Raw genomic sequence first — 23,631 nt, forward strand, 5'->3', positions numbered from 1 at the left:
AGGCTTAGTTGCCCCGCGGCATGTGGGACCTTAGCTCCCTGACAAGGGATTGAACCTGCATCCCCTGCATTGGAAGGCAGATTCTCAACCACTGGACCACCAGGGAAGTCCCCCCAAAGTGTCTGAAGATGGGATTTTTTTCTATCTCCACAGAAAATAATTGGGTAAATGTTACCCAGCTTGTGAACTTTTGTTTTTGTCGTTATTAATTAGCATTCATATAACTTAATGCTCTTAAATGGCCTGACAATAATTTATTTGTAAGTTTAATACCACTCCTGACAGAAGGTAGGTGCTACAACAATGCAGAAATAAGGAGAGCATAATTAAAAGAGCATATTAAAGATACAAGTAATTTGAATTCCTCAAATTATGAATCTGAACACTGAACTAAAACCGTGGGCTGATGGTGGAGGGAGATATTCTTCTTCCAGCCTTACTGGCTACTGTGACATTCCCTCACCTGTTGTACATGGATATCCCTTCAGAGAAGGCCTGGAATTGCTTCGTTTCCACCTAAGAATTTTACAATATTCATCTAGTGTCTTCAAATCTTTACAAGGTATTACATGCTGTCTCAAAGATTTATAAGTGCTGTTGACTGAATGTTTGTGTTCCCTCCAAAATCCATATGTTGAAGCCCTAATCCCCAATGTGATGGCATTGGAGATGGGGCCTTTGGGAGGTAATTAGGTTTAGATGAGGTAATGAGGTGGGGTTCTCATGATGGGATTAGTGCCCTTATACGAAGAGGTCAGAGAGTTACTAGCCTCCCCATATGAGGATACGACAAGAAGGCAACCATCTGAAAATCAAGAAGAGGGACCTTTCTAGATACCAAATCTGCCAGCACCTTGATCTTGAACTTCCCAGCCTCTAGAACTGTGAAAATAAATGTCTGTTGTTTAAGCCACCTAGTCTATGGTATTTTAACTGCCCAAATTGACTAAGACAATAAGGAAATTAAATATTTAGATTTAGAAATGCATTTTCCCATAGAAAACTTGATTTAAATAATAATTCACTTCTGAGGGGAGGCCACTAACTGAATTCATAATGTAGTTGAAATAGCAAATATTTTTAAATGAAAAGGCAGTGTTTTAAAAACTGTTGGAATATTGTTTTTCAACAAAACAGGAAAAATAGGCATTAGTCTGTGGCTCAGGAGCCCTGGGTTCAGTCTTCTTCTCTCTACTGTCTGGCTATGTGAATCTAACCAGGTCATTTTACCTCTCCAGCCCTCAATTTCTTCATTTTGTAAAATTAAAGAGTAAAGGAGGTTGCAATAAAAGCATACTTTAAAAAATGTTCTTCCCATTCCTATACCCTCTAAAAGGAACTGAAAGAAGCTAGTTAGAGAGGGAGACTCTATCTACACTGAGACTAAGAAAGACCCTAACCTCATATACAAACTGTAAAGAACTTTATCCACAAAGAGCATCACTAGAAGTAAGCTAGCCGAGAAGCCAGGTTCTGTTGCTCCTGGACAAATGCAAACTATGGAGATGAGACTGAGGCACTTCTAATCCTACCCAGTTTAGGGGAATGAGGGCTTCAAAGGATGAGTGGGGTTCAGAAAAGATAGCAGACTTCCTGCTTTGAGTCATTCCCTGCTAAAAGTCTCCAGGAGGTAATGGCATGTCCAGAAATTCTATTTAGGGTAAATTAGAGGCTGCAGACTGGTTAGAAGAGAAACCGTAAAGCTGATTTTGCAAAGCACTGTATATCAGTCAGACTGAGGGAATGTCAAAGGTCAACATCAAAGAATTGGGGAGGGGGACATCGATGAAATTGTGGGACCAGGGTACTTCAGCTCTGCCATTGCCAAAAATAATGAGACAGGAGGAGGAAAGCTTGAATAAAGGAGAAATTTATTATTATTTTTTCTTCTTAGAAACTACTTGGAGGGTAGTAGAGGGAAAACATTGAAGACCCAAGCTCAGAGCAACTGACAGCTGTGCCATCCTTTCTGTCTCACTTGGTGTCCTTAGGGAATTAGGATCACGGAAGTCTCAAAGTTAACCTATCTTGTAGTTTATTCTTGTCTAATGACTGGACGGAGAGTTTTGCAGGTTTTGACAGGGCTCAACAAAATAATTCTTACTGGTAAAGGCAAAGAGTGAAACCAGAGTTCCAGCCCCATCAGGGTTACCACTTTGGCAACTGGTATGAGCAATAGCACAGCTGTTACTCTCTTTGTGTGCAGTGGATGGATGCGTGTGAGACCTCTGGACACCCAGCTGAAACTTTGGTTACTCTGACGAAACCACAGCTCTGACTGAAAAGAAAGATGAAGACCCACTAGAGCTAACCAATGAGAATGTAACCTACTCTGGGAGGTCTACATGAACATCCTTGAGGCCCCAGGTCCACCTGGAGAGTCATCTTGAGCTTTGAGCAGAAAACCAACACCTCTGACAAGAAATTGAAGCTGATTAAGAACTATCGGGAAAAAGTAGAGTCTGAACTGAGATCCATCTGCACCACTGACCTGAGATTGTTGGATAAGTACATAATAGCCAGTGCAGCTAATCCAGAAAGTAGTCTTTTATCTGAAAATGGAGACGACTTCCAGTACCTCTCTTGCTTAAGTTGATGATCAAAAACAAACTATAGACAATTCCCAAGGAGCTTACCAAAAGGTATTAGATATAAACATGAAAGAGATGCAATCTACACACCCAATCCACCTTGGACTGGCTCTGAGCTTTTCTATACTTTACTCTGAGATCCTAAATAACCCAGAGCTTGCCTACACACTGGCTAAAACGACTTTTGATGAAGCCATCATAGAACTTGATGCACTGAATGAAGACTCATACAGAAATATCCTTATCATGCAGTAGCTTAGAGACAACCTAACACTATGGACATCAGACAATGCAGGAGAAGAGAGTGACGTCAGAAGACGCAGAAAGCTAAATGTATACAGAGTGTCATCATTTTTTCCTTCAAGAAAACTTTTTACCCATCTCCATTCCTCATTCCACGTGGATTCTCTGTAGCAAAGAAACCCATTCAGTGTATAGGATCAAAGGTTTGAAATTTTACAATGTATGGACAACATTTCTTAGAGTAAGTGTTTTACTTACATAGATCAATCTCATAACCGTCTCTTCCTCAGATGTAAATGACAGCTTTAAGTGTTATATAGAATAAAATGGACATTTTAAAACTAGGAAGGGACTTTCCTGGTGGTCCAGTGGCTGAGACTCTGCACTCTCAATGCAGGGGGCCTGGGTTTGATCCTTGGTCAGGGAACTAGATCCCACAAGCCACAACTAAGACTCAGTGCAGGCAAATAAATTTTTTTTTAAATTGGAAAAAATGGAATGTAGGACAGAATTCCACTGACATAGGACTCCTAGAAGGAGAATAAGATTATAGGGAAGGTACTGAGTCAGAGGGTTCCCTCTGCTGGTCAACAGGTGGCAATAGAGTAGCTTGGATGCCAACTGAAACAAAAGGCAGAAATAAATATTCAGAATAAAGGCAGTCTTTGGGAGAATGTATGGGGAAAGAGTGTGACTGGTTGTTTATATCTGAATATGTCTTATCTCTCTAAACTGTTCATTGCTTGAAGTACAACTAAAAGTTGTACTGAACCTTTTTGTGCCTTGTTTCCTCCCTGTAAAATGGATACAAAAGTGATGCCTGAGAAGGCAGAGAGCAGAAGCAAGAACTACAGTCCTGCAGCCTGTGGAACAGAAACCACATTCACAGAAAGATAGACAAGATGAAAAGGCAGAGGGATAAGTACCAGATGAAGGAACAAGATAAAACCAAAGAAAAACAACTAAAAGAAGTGGAGATAGGCAACCTTCCAGAAAAAGAATTCAGAATAATGATAGTGAAGATGATCCAGGACCTCGGGAAAAGAATGGAGGCAAAGATCGAGAAGATGAAAGAAATGTTTAACAAAGACCTACAAGAATTAAAGAACAAACAAACAGAGATGAACAATACAATAACTGAAATGAAAACTACACTAGAAGGAATCAATAGCAGAATAACTGAGGCAGAAGAACGGATAAGTGACCTGGAAGACAGAATGGTAGAATTCACGGCTGTGGAACAGAATAAAGAAAAAAGAAGGAAAAGCAATGAAGACAGCCTAAGAGACCTCTGGGAAAACATTAAACACAACAACATTCACATAATAGGGGTCCCAGAAGGAGAAGAGAGAGAGAAAGGACCAGAGAAAATATTTGAAGAGATTAGAGTCAAAAACTTCCCTAACATGGGAAAGGAAATAGCCACCCAAATCCAGGAAGCGCAGTGAGTCCCATACCAGATAAACCCAAGGAGAAACACGCCGAGACACATAGTAATCAAATTGGCAAAAATTAAAGACAAAGAAAAATTATTGAAAGCAGCAAGGGAAAAATGACAAATAACATACAAGGGAACTCCCATAAGGTTAACAGCTGATTTCTCAGCAGAAACTCTACAAGCCAGAAGGGAGTGATACACTTAAGTATATAATGATAAAAATGATATACTTAAAGTGATGAAAATGAAGAACCTACAACCAAGATTACTCTACCCAGCAAGGATCTCATTCAGATTCAATAGAGAAATCAAAAGCTTTACAGACAAGCAAAAGCTAAGAGAATTCAGCACCACCAAACCAGCTCTACAACAAATGCTAAAGGAACTGCTCTAAGTGGGAAACACAAGAGAAGAAAAGGACCTACACAAACAAACTCAAAACAATTAAGAAAATGGTCATAGGAACATACATATTGATAATTACCTTAAACGTGAATGGCTTAAATGCTCTAACCAAAAGACACAGGTTTCCTGAATGGATACAAAAACAAGACCCATATATGTGCTGTCTACAAGAGACCCACTTCAGACCTAGGGACACGTACAGACTGAAAATGAAGGGATGGAAAAAGATATTCCATGCAAATGGAAATCAAAAGAAAGCTGGAGTAGCTATACTCATATCAGATAGAATAGACTTTAAAATAAAGAAGGTTACAAGAGACAAGGAAGGACATACACAATGATCAAGGGATCAATCCAAGAAGAAGATATAACAACTATAAATATATATGCACCCAACATAGTAGCACCTCAATACATAAGACAACTACTAACAGCTATAAAAGAGGAAATCGGCAGTAACACAATAAGAGTGGGGGACTTTAACACCTCACTTACACCAATGGACAGATCATCCAAACAGAAAATTAATAAGGAAACAGAAGCTTTAAATGACACAATAGACCAGATAGATTTAATTGATATTTATAGGACATTCCATCCAAAAGCAGCAGATTACACTTTCTTCTCAAGTGCGAACGGAATATTGTCCAGGATAGATCACATGTTGGGTCACAAATCAAGCCTCAGTAAATTTAAGAAAATTGAAATCATATCAAGCATCTTTTCTGACCACAATGCTATGAGATTAGAAATGAATTACAGGGAAAAAAACACAAACACATGGAGGCTAAGCAATACATTACTAAATAACCAAGAGATCACTGAAGAAATCAAAGAGGAAATCAAAAAATACCTAGAGACAAATGACAATGAAAACACGACAATCCAAAACCTATAGGATGCAGCAAAAGCAATTCTAAGAGGGAAGTTTATAGCTATACAAGCCTACCTCAAGAAACAAGAAATATCTCAAATAAACAATCTAACTTTACACCTAAAGGAACTAGAGAAAGAAGAACAAACAAAAACCAAAGTTAGCAGAAGGAAAGAAATCATAAAGATCACAGCAGAAATAAATGAAATAGAAACAAAGAAAACAAAAGCCAAGATCAATAAAACTAAAAGCTGGTTCTTTGAGGAGACAAACAAAATTGATAAACCATTAGCCAGACTCATCAAGAAAAAGAGAGAGATGACTCAAATCAATAAAATTAGAAATGAAAACGGAGAGGTTACAACAGACACCACAGAAATACAAAGGATCGTAAGAGACAACTACAAGCAACTTTATGCCAATAAAATGGACAACCTGGAAGAAATGGACAAATTCTTAGAAAGGTATAACCTTCCAAGACTGAACCAGGAAGAAATACAAAATATGAACAGACCAACCACAAGTAATGAAATTAAAACTGTAATTAAAAATCTTCCAACGAACAAAAGTCCAGGACCGGATGACTTCACAGGTGAATTCTATGAAACATTTAGAGAAGCGCTAACACCCATACTTCTCAGACTCTTCCAAAAAATTGCAGAGGAAGGAACACTCCCGCACTCATTCTATGAGGCCACCATCACCCTGATACCAAAACCAGACAAAGATAACACAAAAAAAGAAAATTACAGACCAATATCACTGATGAATATAGATGCAAAAATCCTCAACAAAATACTAGCAAACAGAATCCAACAACACATTAAAAGGATCATACACCATGATCAAGTGTGATTTATCCCAGGGATGCAAGGATTCTTCAAGATACACAAATCAATCAGTGTGATACACCACATTAACAAATTGAAGAAGAAAAACCATATGATCATCTCAATAGATGCAGAAAAAGCTTTCGACAAAATTCAACACCGGTTTATAATAAAAACTCTCCAGAAAGTGGGCATACAGGGAACCTACCTCAACATAATAAAGGCCATATACGACAAAGCCACGGCAAACATCATTCTCAATGGTGAAAAGCAGAAAGCATTTCTTCTAAGATCAGGAACAAGACAAGGATGTCTACTCTCACCACTATTATTCAACATAGTCTTGGAAGTCCTAGCCATGTCAATCAGAGAAGAAAAAGAAATAAAAGGAATCCAAATTGGAAAAGAAGAAGTAAAACTGTCAGTGTTTGCAGATGACATGATACTATACATAGAGAATCCTAAAAATGCCACCAGAAAACTAGTAGAGCTAATGAATGAATTTGGTAAAGTAGCAGGATACAAAATTAATGCACAGAAATCTCTTGCATTCCTATACACTAATGATGCAAAATCTGAAAGAGAAATTAAGGAAACACTCCCATTCAACATTGCAACTAAAAGAATAAAATACCTAGGAATAAACCTGCCTAGGGAGACAAAAGACCTGTATGCAGAAAAGTATAAGACACTGATGAAAGAAATTAAAGATGATACCAACAGATGGAGAGATATACCATGTTCTTGGATTGGAAGAATCAATATTGTGAAAATGATTATACTACCCAAAGCAATCTACAGATTCAATGCAATCCCTATCAAATTACCAATGGCATTTTTTACAGAACTAGAACAAAAAAATCTTAAAATTTATATGGAGACACAAAAGACCTGGAATAGCCAAAGACGTCTCGAGGGAAAAAAACAGTTGGAGGATTCAGACTCCCTGACTTCAGACTATACTACAAAGCTGCAGTAATCAAGGCAGTATGGTACTGGCACAAAAACAGAAATATAGATCAATGTAACAGGACAGAAAGCCCAGAGATAGACCCACGCACCTATGGTCAACTAATCTATGACAAAGAAGGCAAGGATATACAATGGGAAAAAGACAGTTTCTTCAATAAGTGGTGCTGGGAAAACTGGACAGCTACATGTAAAAGGATAAGATTAGAACACTCCCTAACACCATACACAAAAATAAACTGAAAATGGATTAGAGACCTAAATGTAAGAGTGGACACTATAAAACTCTTAGAGGAAAACATAGGAAGAACAGTCTTTGACATAAATCACAGCAAGATCTTTTCTGACCCACCTCCTAGAGTACTGGAAATAAAAACAAAAATAAACAAATGGGACCTAATGAAACTTCAAAGCTTTTGCACAGCAAAGGAAACCGTAAACAAGACGAAAAGCCAACCCTCAGAATGGGAGAAAATATTTGCAAACGAATCAACGGACAAAGGATTAATCTCCAAAATATATAAACAGCTCATGCAGCTCAATATTAAAGAAACAAACAACCCAATCCAAAAATGGCCAGAAGACCTAAATAGACATTTCTCTGAAGAAGACATACAGATGACCAAGAAGCACATGAAAAGCTGCTCAACATCACTAATTATTAGAGAAATGCAAATCAAAACTATAATGAGGTATCACCTCACACCAGTTAGAATGGGCATCATCAGAAAATCTACAAACAACAAATGCTGGAGAGGGTTTGGAAAAAAGGGAACCCTCTTGCACTGTTGGTGGGAATGTAAATTGATACAGCCACTATGGAGAACAGTATGGAGTTTCCTTAAAAAACTAAAAATAGAATTACCATATGATCCAGCAATGCCACTACTGGGCATATACCCAGAGAAAACCATAATTCAAAAAGACACATGCACCCCAATGTTTATTTTAGCACTATTTACAATAGCCAGGTCATGGAAGCAACCTAAATGCCCATCGACAGATGAATGGATAAAGAATATGTGGTACATATATACAATGGAATATTACTCAGCCATAAAAAGGAATGAAATTGGGTCATTTGTTGAGGTGTGGATGGATCTAGAAACTGTCATACAGAGTGAAGTAAGACAGAAAGAGAAAAACAAATATTGTATATTAACACATGTATGTGGAACCTAGAAAAATGGTACGGATGAACCTGTTTGCAGGGCAGAAGTTGAGCCACAGATGTAGAGAAGTAACGAATTGACACCAAGGGTGGAAAACCACGGGGGGCTGGGGATGGTGGTGTGCTGAATTGGGCGATTGGGATTGACATGTATACACTGATGTGTTTAAAATTGATGACTAATAAGGACCTGCTGTATAAAAAAAAAAAAAACTGAGTCTCAGTTTCCTCATGTATAAATTGGGGTTATAAAAATGTTTATTCCAGGCTTCCCTGGTGGCGCAGTAGTTGAGAGTCCGCCTGCCGATGCAGGGGACATGGGTTCGTGCCCCGGTCCGGGAAGATCCCACATGCTGGGGAGTGGCTGGGCCCGTGAGCCATGGCCGCTGAGCCTGCGCGTCCGGAGCCTGTGCTCCGCAACGGAAAAAAATGTTTATTTCATAGTGTTGTAAGGGTTAAATGACATAAAGCATGCAAAAATGCTCTGTTTTGGGGTGATAGCTGTACTGCCCATGACCATCCTTAGATTAGAGGTTGAAAAGTAATACCCTGTAGGCTGGATTTGGCTTAAAGATGTTTTGTTTGGCCTTGTATTGGGGGTCCTCAAGACCACCCCCAGGAGGATTCACTAGGAGGAATTATAGGACTAAGCATATAGTCATACTCATGGCTATGACTTTTCATGGTAAACGATACACAGCCAAATCAGCAAAGGAAAAATCATATGGGATGGGCTTCCCTGGTGGCACAGTGGTTAAGACTCCCCCTGCCAATGCAGGGGACACGGGTTCGAGTCCTGGTCTGGGAAGGTCCCACATGCCACGGAGCAACTAAGCCCGTGCACCCCAATTACTGAGCCTGCGCTCTAGAGCCCGCAAGCCCCAACTACTGGAGCCTGTGTGTCACAACTACTGAAGCCCGTGTGCCTAGAGCCTGTGCTCTGCAACAAGAGAAGCCACCACAATGAGAAGCCCGCGCACTGCAACAAAGAGTAGCCCCTGCTCTCAGTAACTAGACAAAACCCGCGTGCAAGCGAAGACAGAATGCAGCCTAAAAAAGAGAAAAAAAAAATCACATGGGGCAAAGTCCAGGTAAACCAGACACAAGCTTTGAAGGGTCCTCTCCCATGGAGTCATACAGGACATGCTCAACTGCCCCAGCAATAAGTGATGACAACACACGTGAAATGCTGCCAACCAAGAAGCTCCTTGGAGACTCGGTGCCCAAGGGTTTTTGGAGGACAGGTCATGTAGGCAGCCTCTGCCAGGCACATACCAAAATTCCAGACTCCCAGAATGAAAGCAGGTGCTCGGCATAAGCCATATTGTTTGTACAAACAGTTTAGCCCAGTGAGTCCTTCTTTTCAGTTCTGAGAATGCTGGGAACCAAATTCAAGTTCCCAGATGCTAGCCAAGGGCCAACCGTGTAGGTAGGAGGCATTTCTAAGGAAAAGCAGTTAGTCCTGCTGTTAACTCTTTTTTTTGCACAAGCCTGCACAGGGTTTGCCCATGCGGTATTCTTTCTTCCTTTCTCTTTCTTTCTCTCTCTCTCTCTTTCTCTCCCTCCCTCCCTCCTTCCCTCCCTCTCTCCCTTCCTTCCTTCCTTCCTTCCTTCCTTCCTTCCTTGCCATCTTTCAAAAATTAAGAAATTTTACTCAGGATTTCCAACTTCTTGTGAAAAGTCAGATATTGTGGTAAGAATAGATCCATATGCCCAAATGGCAATAATTGTTACTCCCCTTTAAATGAGGCTTAAATTAACCCCAGTCTTCACCACTGTCAATAGTCTTTCCTACAACTGAGTGCCAATTGCCATTTAATGCCATGCTTTTGTGACTCTGGCTATGGGCTGCTTAAACCAAGAGTGGCCCATTGACCAGAGTACAAGAAAAAGGAGAGGCATGTGGAATACCACTGAGTCATGATAACGAACAATAATGCAAAAGAGTCCAATTCATAAATTCCTCCTGTTGAGGTCCCCACAAATGTCTCAAATCCAGAACTCCTCTCTGGTACTTCCTATTACAGCAATTACATATGGGTATTTTTGAATTGATAGGACAACCTTTTCATTGTTATTTACAATAAGCCCCTTTAATTTAACTTGAATCAGTCTTTGTTCCTATCCACCTAAAGATTACTGACTGGAATAGTGATAATATAAAGAAGATATTACATATATTTTCAGTTACTACTTTGTAAATTGAAGTCATTATTATCATCAGTGCCAAGACTTGTTAGAGTGGACTAACATATATCAACAGGAAGGTAATAGATCCAATGAATATTCAAGTAGTTCTACTTATCAATGTATCCACTTATTTCCTAACTTAACAAAGGTCTACTGAACACCTACCATGTGACAAGATAATGCTAGATATCAAAATAAAATTTACCATTACACTCTAGCACCTAGAAAAGTACCAGGCATGGAGTTTGGATTTAATAAATGTCTCCTGACTTCATAAATATAAAGTTCACCTATAAGGAGATCAAGAAACCCAAGGATAGAAATAATGAAAATAATTTTGTTTGGTATAAAAACGGGAAACGGCAAGTGATATTTTTACAGGTGTATGCTGCATGCCACCTAACCAGACAGATGTTCTAGATGGTTCTTTTTAAATTCTAGCTATAAAACTGGTACAGAGGCTAGTTACAGAGGACGAACTGAAACTATTCCAAGGTTCCATTTTACCAAAATCAGAGAATTTGAAAAATTCTTTACTTACCTCCATGATAATTTTATTCCTCAGAAGACTGAGGAAGCAATTAGGGGAACTTATACTCTAATAAGTTAATTACTTATTACTAATAAGGAAAAACTGGTTAGTGAAGTATGTAAAAGCTACAAGAATAGCAAAGAAAAGTAGTGTCATATTAGAGTTGGACACTGAGAGTAGAGTTTGAATTTATTTGTATTCTTTTAGTTGTAAGTGACAGGAATCCAACTGAAATTGACTCAGGCACAGTTGGATGCAGGTTTTCAAATGAAGTCATCAGGAACCAGTATTTCTCTTTTGGTATTAATTGCTTTCCTGTGTGCTGACTTCATTCTCAAGACAGGGTCACCTCTCATAGTGGCAAGACGACCTCTAATAGCTCTGAGCTTATGTCCTACAAGGCTAGCAACCTCATTAGAAAGAGAGCATCTCTTCCCCAATAGTTTCCAAGAAGTCAATTTGAGAATCATTAGACAGGCTTGTGTTATGGGCCCATCCCTAAACCAATTATGTGACCTGTACAGGGGCTGGGAATAGGTATATACCAGGAATATACTACGTCTGAAACTGAGGAGGTAAAGTCAGCACAAATAGACTGAAAAGGAACAGTTCCATGAAGGAAACTTAAGGGTCCACTCTAAGAATTAGAGGTTCTTGGGATTCATTCATTTATTCAACAACTATTTACTGAGTGCCTAATATGTGTATGCCTATTTTAGATTCCAGGTATATATTCCAGTGAATAATATAGACAAAAATTCTTGCTCTATTGGACCTTGCATTCCAGTTGGGGTGAGGGAGAGAAACAATAAACAGCTACATTAATAAACTATGTCATATTTCAGGTGGTTATATGTGCTGTGAAGGAAAATATCAGGGAAGCGGAATAGAGATTGCTGGGGAGAAAGGGTGCTGCAGTTTTATGTAGGATTATCAGAGAAGGCCTCATTTGAGCCAAAGCAGATGAGGGAGTGAGCTCTGTGGATATCTGCGTAGAGAGGGGTATATGTGGGTTTGTACCTGGCACTGTGAGCCAGGGGAGAGTAGATGAGGTCAAAGATTGTAAAACATCTTGTAGGCTATTGACTCTGATTTTACTGCGAGTTACGAAGCCACTGGAGAGCTTGAGCAGGGTAGTGACATGATCTAGTTGACATTTAAAAGTGTTGATCAAAGGGAGAGAGCTGGAGATTAGGTAAGAGATTAGTGCAATAATCCAGATTAGAGGTATTAATGGTTTAGAACAAAATGATAACAGTGGACCTGGTTTAAAGAGGTCAGATGCTGGAAATATTTTGATGGCAGTGAACTGGGGTGGGGGGGAGTCGTGAGAGAAAGTATCAAGGATAACTGAGATTTTTGACTAGAATGCTTGGAAGGCTGGAATTACCATTAACGAAATGCAGAAAACTGTGGGAGCAATAGGTTTGTAGGAGAACAGGAGTTCCATTGTAGACATATTAAATTTGAGATACTTTCATGATTCAAAGTGGAGATGTTGATAGGCAGTTAACCTATGAACATGGGATTCAAGTGAGAGTCCCTGGCTGCAGAGTTATTAGTATATAGATGGTATTTAACACCATGAGACTGGATGAGACCACTTACGGAGAGAGAGTATGAAGATAAGAGTTCCAAGAATCAGGTGCTACTTCAATGTTTAGATGTCAGGGTAATGATAAGGAATCAGCAAAGGAGACTGAGGCTGAGAAGCAGCCAGTCTAGATAAGAGGCAATCTAAGAGAATGAGATATCCTGGAAGCAAAGGGAATAAAATGCTTCAAGGAGAAAGAGATCACTCTGTCAAATGAAGGGAGGTCAAGTGAAAATAAGGATTGACCTTTGGATTTAACTACATGGAGGCCTTGACATAAGCAGTTTAAATGGTGTAAAGGTGAAAAAACCCTATTGGGGTTCTGTTCAAGAGAGGATGAGAAGAAAGGAATTTGGAGACTACAAATGTTAAAAACAACAACGCAGTTTATTTCTATGTGTTTTGCAATAAGAAGGAGCGGAGGAATGGGGTAGTAGCTAGAAGAAGATATCGAGGTTTTTTTTTTTTTTTAGGAGAGAAATTTATATGTTGATAGAATGATCCAGTGGAGAGAGGAAACCGATGATGTAGGAGAGTGAAGGCAGAATTGATGGAGCAGTGTTCTTGAGACTTGCAAAAACAACAGATGTCTACTACAAAGCATATGGGAGATTTCAGAAAAGCAGATTTCTAAAAGCCCAAAGTAAAGATAACTATGATTTTATGACCAACATCATTTAAAATGGACAACAGATTAAGAAGAATGAGAATGCCTGAGGGGTGGAATTCTGATGGAATGGAGAATTCTGGCTTGAATCTAAATTTTGATAACCACTGGCATTCAGACATGCTTACATGTGTAGTATCAGGCCCCAAGTCCTCCATTATTGTGCTCGAGGGGAAAAGGAGTCTCCTGAGAAAGAAATCATTCTAAAGGAAGAGAAAGTAGGACTCTTAAACTGGCCAGATGGGTGGGAAAATCAGTACAGCATGGTGTCTGTCTCTCTGATTTAGCTTCTGGCCCAGCCTCTATAAAGCCATGTTAGAGTCCTAGGGAGAGGGGAATACAAGAAATGAAAGCTCTGTTTCATAAATTATGTAAGGTACTAGGATCACAAGACAAACCTATTCTGTGGCTCATCTGTTGATGCTAACACACAAAGGAGAAAAGCCTTGATCCTGCTCTGGTGCAGCCTGGCCTCAGTGATTTAAGGACTCTAAAAACTGTCCCGCCCCCCAACTTTAACATTCAATAAGCCTGCAGTGGAGACCAGCCCTGACGGTTGTGGTAACAACAGAGGCCTCATCACTCTGCAACAGTGGGAACCAGTCTTAAGAGCGGGAGAGATTTTAATTGTTTGTAGCTTTGGAAAACAATACCCCTAGCGTGGATATCACCTGCCGCTGTGGCAGTGGTTGGGCACTATCAAGTAACTTCATGGGAAGCAGAGGCTTTGGCAGCAGGTATCATCAAAGGGGGCCAGGGTAGGAGAGAATCATGGCAGACACAGGTGGTAACTGACATGACTTGTTTATGAGTGCATGTGTCCTACCACCTGTGAGCTTCCTAAAGGCAATTGGATGATACTTTGAGAGTAACTAGAAGTCCCACAATGGAGAGGTAGGGTGAAATCAGAAAAAATACTGTTTATTATTGTTAATATGGTTTCGTTTGATCCATAGGTTGGTATGCCTAGGGAAACATAGGTTACAAGAAATTACAATCACATATAAAGCTGATGAGGAAGAAAAAAAACAACAAAACACGTGTGTCTGGAAAGAATGGGCTCTGTTGAGATATATGCTGGTGATAGAAAGAGGTATGCACAACCACCACACATATGAAGGAAAAGACTCAGGAAGGAGAAAGCCCAGAACCAGCTGAAGTGGAGGATAACAAAAACAATTCAGTTAAAAAAACAACAACATTGGGCTTCCCTGGTGGCGCAGTGGTTGAGAGTCCGCCTGCTGATGCAGGAGACGCGGGTTCTTGCCCCGGTCCAGGAGGATCCCACATGCTGCGGAGTGGCTGGGACCGTGAGCCATGGCCGCTGAGCCTGCACATCCAGAGCCTGTGCTCCGCAACGGGAGAGGCCACAACAGTGAGAGGCCCACGTACCGCAAAAAAACAAAACAAAACAAAACAACAACATTATGTTTGGAGTAAGAAACTGATGTAATGCTGACAGATGCCAGAGAAAGTATAACTACTTAACTGTTGCTTTACTTCTTCTTCTTCTTTTTTTTAATAAAGAAAATGAAGAACCTAGGGGTAAGACAGGAAAAAAGACACAGACCTACTAGAGAATGGACCTGAGGATATGGGGAGGGGGAAGGGTAAGCTGTGATAAAGCGAGAGAGAGGCACAGAGATATATACACTACCAAATGTAAGGTAGATAGCTAGTGGGAAGCAGCCACATAGCATAGGGAGATCAGCTTGGTGCTTTGTGACCACCTAGAGGGGTGGGATAGGGAGGGTGGGAGGGAGGGAGACGCAAGAGGGAAGAGATATGGGAACATATGTATACGTATAACTGATTCACTTTGTTATAAAGCAGAAACTAACACACCATTGAAAAGCAATTATACTCCAATAAAGATGTAAAAAAAGAAAATGGCCCTCAAAGGAGGAGGTGGAAAACATAACTAAGCAGGAACTGATTGGATGGTATGACTATGAGAGATCCTCTTCATTATTCCTACTTTTCTATTTTCTGAAAATTTTAGAATATTATTTTTTTTTACTTAGAAAAAGATTCTTAACATTTTATTGAAAACAAGGAATTAAAATTAGGCATACATAAAAGACTTAGAGTTCAAATCAATGCTTTAGATAATGCCAGGTCCACAATTCCAGATGAATTATATCCTTAGGTCCTGAGAGAGCACAGATGTGATGATAGGACAAGAGGTGATGGTCCTTAAGGCGTGAGAACAAGCAAAGTTGCCAGTAGATTATATCTAATGATTTTTAGTTTATAAAGCAACTGTATATGCCTAATGTTACCTACTATTACCTGCTACATGCTAAGCATTGTGCTAGACCAGGGGTTGGCAAACTATGGCCCGCAGGACAGTTTTAGCTCACTGCTTGTTTTTGTGCTAAGAATGGTAAATTTAATGGTTTGAAAAAAAATCAAAAGAAGATTGCATGTCATGTAAAATTTATGTGAAAATCAAACTTCAGTGTCCATAAATAAAGTTTCATTAAAACGCATCCACACCCATTTGTTTATATATTGTTTATGGTTGCTTTCATTCAACAGTGGCAGAGTTGGGTAGTTGTGACAGAGGCTTGTGACCTGCAAAGCCTAAAATATTTACTATTTGGTCTTTTACAAAAAAAAAAAGAAAAAAATCACCAATTTCTAGGCTAGATGTATAACTGATGTTACCTGGTGTTATCTCTAATCCATGGCATCTGTGAGCATTTGTATTTCATTACCCTCCAGGTCCTTCCCAGGGAGGTGGGCTGGGTAACCACCATTATCTCCGTGAGAAAATGGAAGCTTAGAGCACTTAAGTGACTTGTGCAAGGTTACACAGCTCCTGTGGGACTTATGTTGGTCTTCTGTTCACAAAGCCTACACTTTTTTTTAATTTAATTTTTTAAATTGAAGTAGAGTTGATTTACAATGTTGTGCCAGTCTCTGCTGTACAGTAAAGTGACTCGGTTATACACATAGAGACATTCTTTTTTATATTCTTTTCCATTATGGTTTATCACAGGATATTGAATACAGTTCTCTGTGCTCTACAGTAGGACCTTGTTGTTTATCCATTCTGTATATAATAGTTTACATCTGCTAATCCCACACTCCCAGTCCTGCCCTCCCTCCTTGGCAAATCTGTTCTCTATGTCTGTGAGTCTTTTCTGTTTTGTAGATAGGTGCACTTGTGCTATATTTTATTTTATTTATTTATTTATTTTATTCTATTTATTTATTTTTGGCTGCATTGGGTCTTTGTTGCTGTGTGTGGGCTTTCTCTAGTTGCAGCGAGCAGGGGCTACTCTTCATTGCAGCACATGGGTTTCTCATTTCAGTGGCTTCTCTTGTTGTGGAGCATAGGCTCTAGCCACACGAGCTTCAGTAGTTGTAGCATGCAGGCTCAGTAGTTGTGGTTCACAGGCTCTAGAGCACAGGCTCAGTAGTTGTGGCACATGGGCTTAGTTGCGCTGCAGCATGTGGGATCTTCCCGGACCAGGGATCAAACCCGTGTCCCCTGCATTGTCAGGTGGATTCTTAACCACTGCACCACCAGGGAAGTCCTGTGCCATATTTTAGATTCCACATATAAGTGACATCATATGATATTTGTTTTTCTCTTTCTGACTTACTTCACTTAGTATGATAATCTCTAGTTGCATCCATGTTACTGCAAATGGCATTAATTCGTTCTTTTTTATGGCTGAGTAGTATTCCATTGTATATATGCACCACATCTTCTTTATCCATTTATCTGTTGATGGACATTTAAGTTGTTACCATGTTTTGGCTGTTGTGAAGAGTGCTGCTATGAACATAGGGGTGCATGTATCTTTTTGAATTATAGTTTTGTCTGGATATATGCCCAGGAGTGGGATTGCTGGATCATATGGTAATTCTATTTTTAGTTTTCTGAAGAACCTCCATACTGCTTTCCATAGTGACTGTACCAGCTTACATTCCCACCAACAGCATAGGAGGGTTCCCTTTTCTCCACATCCTCTCCAGCATTTGTTATTTGTAGACTTTTTTTTTTTTTTGCCGTATGCGGGCCTCTCACTGTTGTGGCCTCTCCCGTTGCGGAGCACAGGCTCCGGACACGCAGGCTCAGCGGCCATGGCTTACGGGCCTAGCCACTTCACGGCATTTGGGATCTTCCTGGACTGGGGCACGAACCCATGTCCCCTGCATCGACAGGCAGACTCTCAACCACTGCGCCACCAGGGAAGCCCCTTGTAGACTTTTTAATGATGGCCATTCTGACCAGTGTGAGGTGGTACCTCATTGTAGTTTTGATTTGCATTTCTCTGATCATTAGTGATGTTGAGCATCTTTTCATGTGCCTACTGGCCATCTGTATATCTTCTTTGGAGAAATGTCTATTAAGGTCTTCTGCCCGTTTTTCGATTGGGTTGCACAAAGCCCACACTTTTTATACCACACCATAGTGCTAGAAGACTAGGAAGATGGCCAGATGTTTCACTTTTTCTTTTTTTTTTAGTGGAGAAAAGAAAACTCCAGAAATTGTGTTCTAGTGAGTTTCATTTTATATTTCAGAAAATATTTTAAATAAATTGCTAAAAGAGTGGCTATAAAAGGAAAAGAAAATATTCACTGAGAATACATTCCTGCTTTGATCATATTTCTTTAGTATAAAACATTTCAGATAATATGTATTAAGGTATAAGAAAAATCAAATTATAAAGAAGGGTTCTTATGTTTGCATACTGCTTTACAGTTTTTTGAAGCACCTTTACATGTACTATTTTATTTGAGACCACAACTCTGTCAGTTTAGCAAGGCAGTGATTGCGAGGCCCATTCTGCAGATGAAGCTCAGAAAGGTTAAATGACTTGTCTAAAGTCATAAAAGTAATCAGTGACAGAAGCTAGAGCTTGAAGCCAGGTCTTCTGACGTCCCGTTCAGTGTTCAGGACATAATAAAATAGCTAATGCTTACTGCATTCTTAATTTGTGCCAGGAACTGCTCTAAATACTTTACCCATATTAACTTATTTGAGTTTCACAATGACACTGTGAAATATATTCTATTACTACTACTCCCATTTTATCGATGAGAAAACTGAGGCACAGAGTGATCTAGTCACTTGCTCGAGACCACAGTGTATGGTAGGTGGTAGAGCCAGGATTTGGCTTTAGAGCCGGAGGGCTTAACCACTACTCTATTTCCTCCTGGGGCATCTGACACTGTCCTATGATATCACTCTGGACCAATAGCAAACCTACGTGCTAGATGAAAATGCAGTTAGGTGACTACATTGTCTGCAACATAACAATACTAAGAGTAGTGATTAAAGGTTTGTAGTATCCTGAATGGGAGTTCCTCAGAAGAAAGGGATTTGTAGTGAAGCCTTAAATTGTTTGTTCCTTTTTTGCCTAACATGTTGTATTGCAGGTTACAAATGCAGGAAGTCGATTTACAGGTTGTATTATCTGATTTTAACTAAGTAATCCTCTCAAAATAAGACGGTTGCCTGAAAGGATCCATACAAAGAAACTGTGTGCGTTGAGCCGTTTATACTGATAGATACGTGTGCATATTTTGCATATTCTAATAATGCAAGCACAATCAATTAATAAGATGATGCCAGGGCCACTACTTATAATCCTTTGTGAGCTGAAGTGAGATAAAGCAATTGATAATCTAAGCAGATCTATCATAGGTAGTCTCATTGCTCTCTCTAGAAATATAATTAATATTATACAAAATGATAGAAAATCATTAATAATAAAAATAATTTTGGAGTCAAAACAGTTGGTGACCACTGACCTACACACACAAAGTCAAGCTGAACCCTTGGGCAATGAGCTGGATGACTGAGTTCAGTAAATACAAGGAATGTTCAGACAGTCACATGTTTGGGGCTTGTTCATATGATCCATACAATTTCTATTGTCCTGTTTGTTTTGCAAGTGTAACACAATGTGTAATTCAGGTATTCTAAGCAACCCCCTAGAAGTTATTTGCAATCATTCTAAGCCAGTGGTTCAGAGTATGATCCCAGGACCACCAGCGTTAGCATCACCCAGAACTAGTTAGAAAGGCAAATTTTCAGACCCCACCCCAGATTCACCAAGAGAGAAGCTCTGCGTGTGGCAACAATCTATGGTTAAACAAGTGGTCCAGGTGATTTTGTTTATAATTTGAGAACTGTGTATTGTATGTATCTAGAACAGTTAAATTAGAAATAGTTGGAAGGATAGGGAAGCCTTTCTTAACGCTCGAGTATTGGATAAAGGCCACTTAAAGTGAATCTACTTAAATCACAGTTTTACAGTCTTGGTGTTCAAAGTAAGGTCCAGAGACTAACCGTATCAGCACTTGTGGGAGCTCGTTAGAAATGCAGAATCTGGGCCCCCTCCTCCAATCTAACTGAATCATAACCTGCAGTTTAACAAGACTTTCAGGTGATTCCTATGCACATTAATATTTCAGCAGCTGTGTTACAGGAAATAGTTTTTTATATGTTTGATTGGGAATTAACTTCTAAAATGTTGATATTTTGGCTTGTCTTTTGGACAAAAATTGTGTGACAGTATGATACAGCCTTCTTCCCCACTTTATGTCTGACTTTTGTGGTACTATCATAACTTTTGTAACCAAAATAATTTGAAGGCTTCATTATTTTCCAAAGGCTTCTTTTAGTCTTTGATAATCAAATCATTCTCTTTTGAAGTGCTTATCAGCATTCCTGCTTATTTTCTCTCAGTACATGCATATCAGGTCTAATGTCTCCCTTTTCCATGGCTTTTATGTGACCCAGCAGTTTTCCAACATTATGTTCACTGACTTTATGAAACATACCTTGTTTTTAAAAAATTCACAGTCCACTTTTGATTTGATTTCCATTACATTTGTGGATGTCTACATCCAATATTCAGAGAAGAGCTGCCTGACAAGCTCTTTGACAGGATGGGCGGGGATGGAAGCTAGTGTAAAGCTGAGGGTGTTTGGGTGAGGATGAACTTTTATAAGCAGCCAGGTCATTAGCTGATTATGTCCATATCATGATAACTATTGCTTTCTCCGGTAACCTCATAACTGGGACGGTGGGATAATGGAAAACCAGATAACAATGATCTGGATGTTAAGGGTGATTATCTCTGGGCAGTAAAAGTCTGGGTAATTTTTATTTCCTTCTTTGTGCTTATCTGTATTTTCTAAAATTTATGCAATGAATACATGTTATTTTTGCAACCAGAATAAGTCTTTTTTAAAAAAATTATGTATACTTGCTACTTTGCAATTTTTTAATATAAATTTATCTATTTATTTATTTATTTTTGGCTGTGTTGAGTCTTTGCTGCTGCCCGTGGGCTTTCTGTAGTTGTGGCGAGCAGGGGCTACTCTTCAATGCGGCGGTGCATGGGCTTCTCATTGTGGTGGCTTCTCTTGTTGCAGAGCAAGGGCTCTAGATGCACGGGCTTCAGCAGTTGTGGCACCAGGGCTCAGTAGTTGCAGCTCGTGGGCTCTAGAGCACAGGCTCAGTAGTTGTGGCACACGGGCTTAGTTGCTCCGCAGCATGTGGTATCTCCCAGACCAGGGATCGAACCCATGTCCCTTGCATTGGCACGTGGATTCTAAACCACTGTGCCACCAGGGAAGTCCCCCAAAAAATCTTTTTATTTAAGTTTGAATTGTTCAGTAAAATTGTATACACCCATGTAATCACAACTCCAAACAAGATAGGTAGGAACTATTTCCATCACCCAAAATATTCCTTTGTGCCCTTTCAGACCAGAAATTACCCTCATGTAGCACTCCTCCTGTAATATACACACTGCCTCTAAGGCCATCTAACCTCTAGAGTGGTTTCAATGTGCTACTCTGGGACAGCACACTATATCCAGGTTTTAGCAATTACACATTTTTGTTGGCCTCAAGCATAGAACTTAAGTATACAGAGGTAGTCAATGCTGCATTCTGTATTTCTTTCCATAAACTCCCCTTTATGTGTTTCTAACTCATACTCTAGGTAGTAAACGAGAAAAAATGTTTTCCTCCCATGATTTCCCCTCCCCCACAGTCATTCCTTTTTCTTTTTCTTCCTGCTTTGAAACAGCTACATAACTGCCCTGCCGTCAGAAGTTTCCGTTATGATGAAAGCTTTGTCCTTGCCAAGGCAGAATTAACTAGAGCCTGCTTGCCAATGTCTAGGAGAGGAAGAGGTGTGTCACACCCCTCTCTCCCATACCAGGCCCCACCAGTGCCCACACCTGCCTCTCAAACATCTCTTTCTTATTGCGCTTGTTTATGGTAACAATAAAAACAGTAAAAGGAAGGAGATTAAAAGATGCTAAAGTTCAAAACACGCAAAGGACTTTCATACCAGTTACCTCATTTTGTTGGGCTCCCCTGCAATACCCCTTGAGTTCTGTGGGGAAATACCAGTATTCATTAATTAATTCTTTTGTTTATTCCCACAACACATGTTTATATATGTAAGATACTATGTGCCAGGTGAAATACTAGGCACTAAGTAAGAGTGGCAAAAAGGAATAGTCTCTTATCGTCCACTGGGGAAAACAGATGAGTAAATAGGCAGTTATGACTCAGGAGCATATTGAGCAATTTATGTAGAAGCATATTGAGCCCAGGCTAATTATGATACTGCAAAGTTGGAAACAACCTGTCTTAACCATAAGAAGATGTTAAATTACTGTGCAGCTGCTTAATGGAATGTTTTGTGGCCATTAAAAGTTATGTTTTGGAAGATACATTTGAGGATATATATTAATAAGCATGTGTTACTTTTATTATCAGATTTTTAAAACTGTAAGCTAAAAAACACAAGACTGTTACAAGCGTGCTAGGGTACTAGCCAGCAGCTAGGGATGGTAATAATTTATCTACAACTATACCTTATGTTAAAGTATACTTTCTAAAAAACATTTCAAATGCTCCCTTATAATTTTTCTTTTAATAGGTTGTCTATAGTTACCTTTTTTGTTTTAAAACCTAATATTTAAAAAGAGTTTTAAAAATATATACCTATTCATGTATACATATTCATATAGCTGTATATAGGGCTTTCATATATTATTTCACTTCATCTCAACAATAATCCTGTGAGTTCAGTTATTTCCCCCTTTTTACAGGGGGAAGCCAAGGCTCATTGATGTTGAAGAACTTAACCAACATTACCGAGTTAGCAGGGGGCAGAGCCAGAACTCCAATCTAGTTTTTTTTTAAACTCCAAATCCAGAGTTCCCTGCATTTTACATAGGTACCTTACTCATATTATTTACATCCCAGTGGTCCCCAGACATTTCTATTTGAACTAGCATAATATAACTACTTGTGCTCTTTTTTTAAAAAAATTAATTAATTTTATTTTTGGCTGCATTGGGTCTTAGTTGCGGCATGCAGGATCTTCGTTGTGGCATGCGGGATCCTCTACTGTGGTGCGGGCTTCTCTCTAGTTGTGGCCCACGGGCTCCAGAGCTGGTGGGCTCTGTAGTTGCGGAACACAGGCTGTCTGGTTGTGGCCCGTGTGCTCAGTAGTTGGGGCGCATGGGCTTAGTTGTCCCACAGCATGTGAGATCTTAGTTCCCTGACCAGGGATCAAACCTGTGTCCCCTGCATTAGAAGGCAGATTAATAACCACTGGACTACTAGGGAAATCCTACTATTCATGCTCTTAAATTTATTTTCATTGTTGCTTTTAAGAACTAATTATTGAAATAATTTCAAATACTTAAGTGCACAATGTAGAACCAACATATCAGTGATCTTTATTTTTTAAAGTATTTTCTTGATTATAATAGTAAAAACTATTTGCGTAGAACTTTTTTAAATGAGAATTATTCTGTCATACCAGTTTTTAAAACTTTTTCCCCCTTAATGTGATGGGTCTGCCGTATAGTTTTTTCAAATTAAATGTTTAAATTTTTATCAATATAATACATGCATGCAGATTGAAATAGTCCAATAGTATGATTAAGCCTATATGAAAAAGGGCAGTCCCTTGTCTATTCCCCCCGGTCCTGATTACCATTTCCCAACAGATAACTTCTTTTATCTAGTATATCCCTTCATAATCTGAAATAACACATGAATACTATTTTCTTCCTTCTTTCTTTCCTTCCTTCCTTCTTCCCTCCCTCCCTTCTCCCTCTTTCTCT

General features: G+C 39.4%; 1 long non-coding RNA gene and 1 pseudogene across 3 annotated transcripts in view; both read left to right on the forward strand.

Moving 5' to 3' along the window:
* Positions 1-23,631, forward strand: part of LOC113620773 (uncharacterized) — a 71,062-nt gene that overhangs the window by 39,346 nt on the left and 8,085 nt on the right. The window lies entirely within an intron of this gene.
* Positions 70-3,207, forward strand: LOC113620772 (14-3-3 protein theta pseudogene; annotated as a pseudogene).

Source organism: Aethalodelphis obliquidens, unplaced genomic scaffold (genome assembly GCF_003676395.1).
Source record: "Aethalodelphis obliquidens isolate GAN/ISIS:26980383/991018 unplaced genomic scaffold, ASM367639v1 scaffold8, whole genome shotgun sequence".
NCBI classification, from domain to species: Eukaryota; Metazoa; Chordata; class Mammalia; order Artiodactyla; family Delphinidae; genus Aethalodelphis; species Aethalodelphis obliquidens.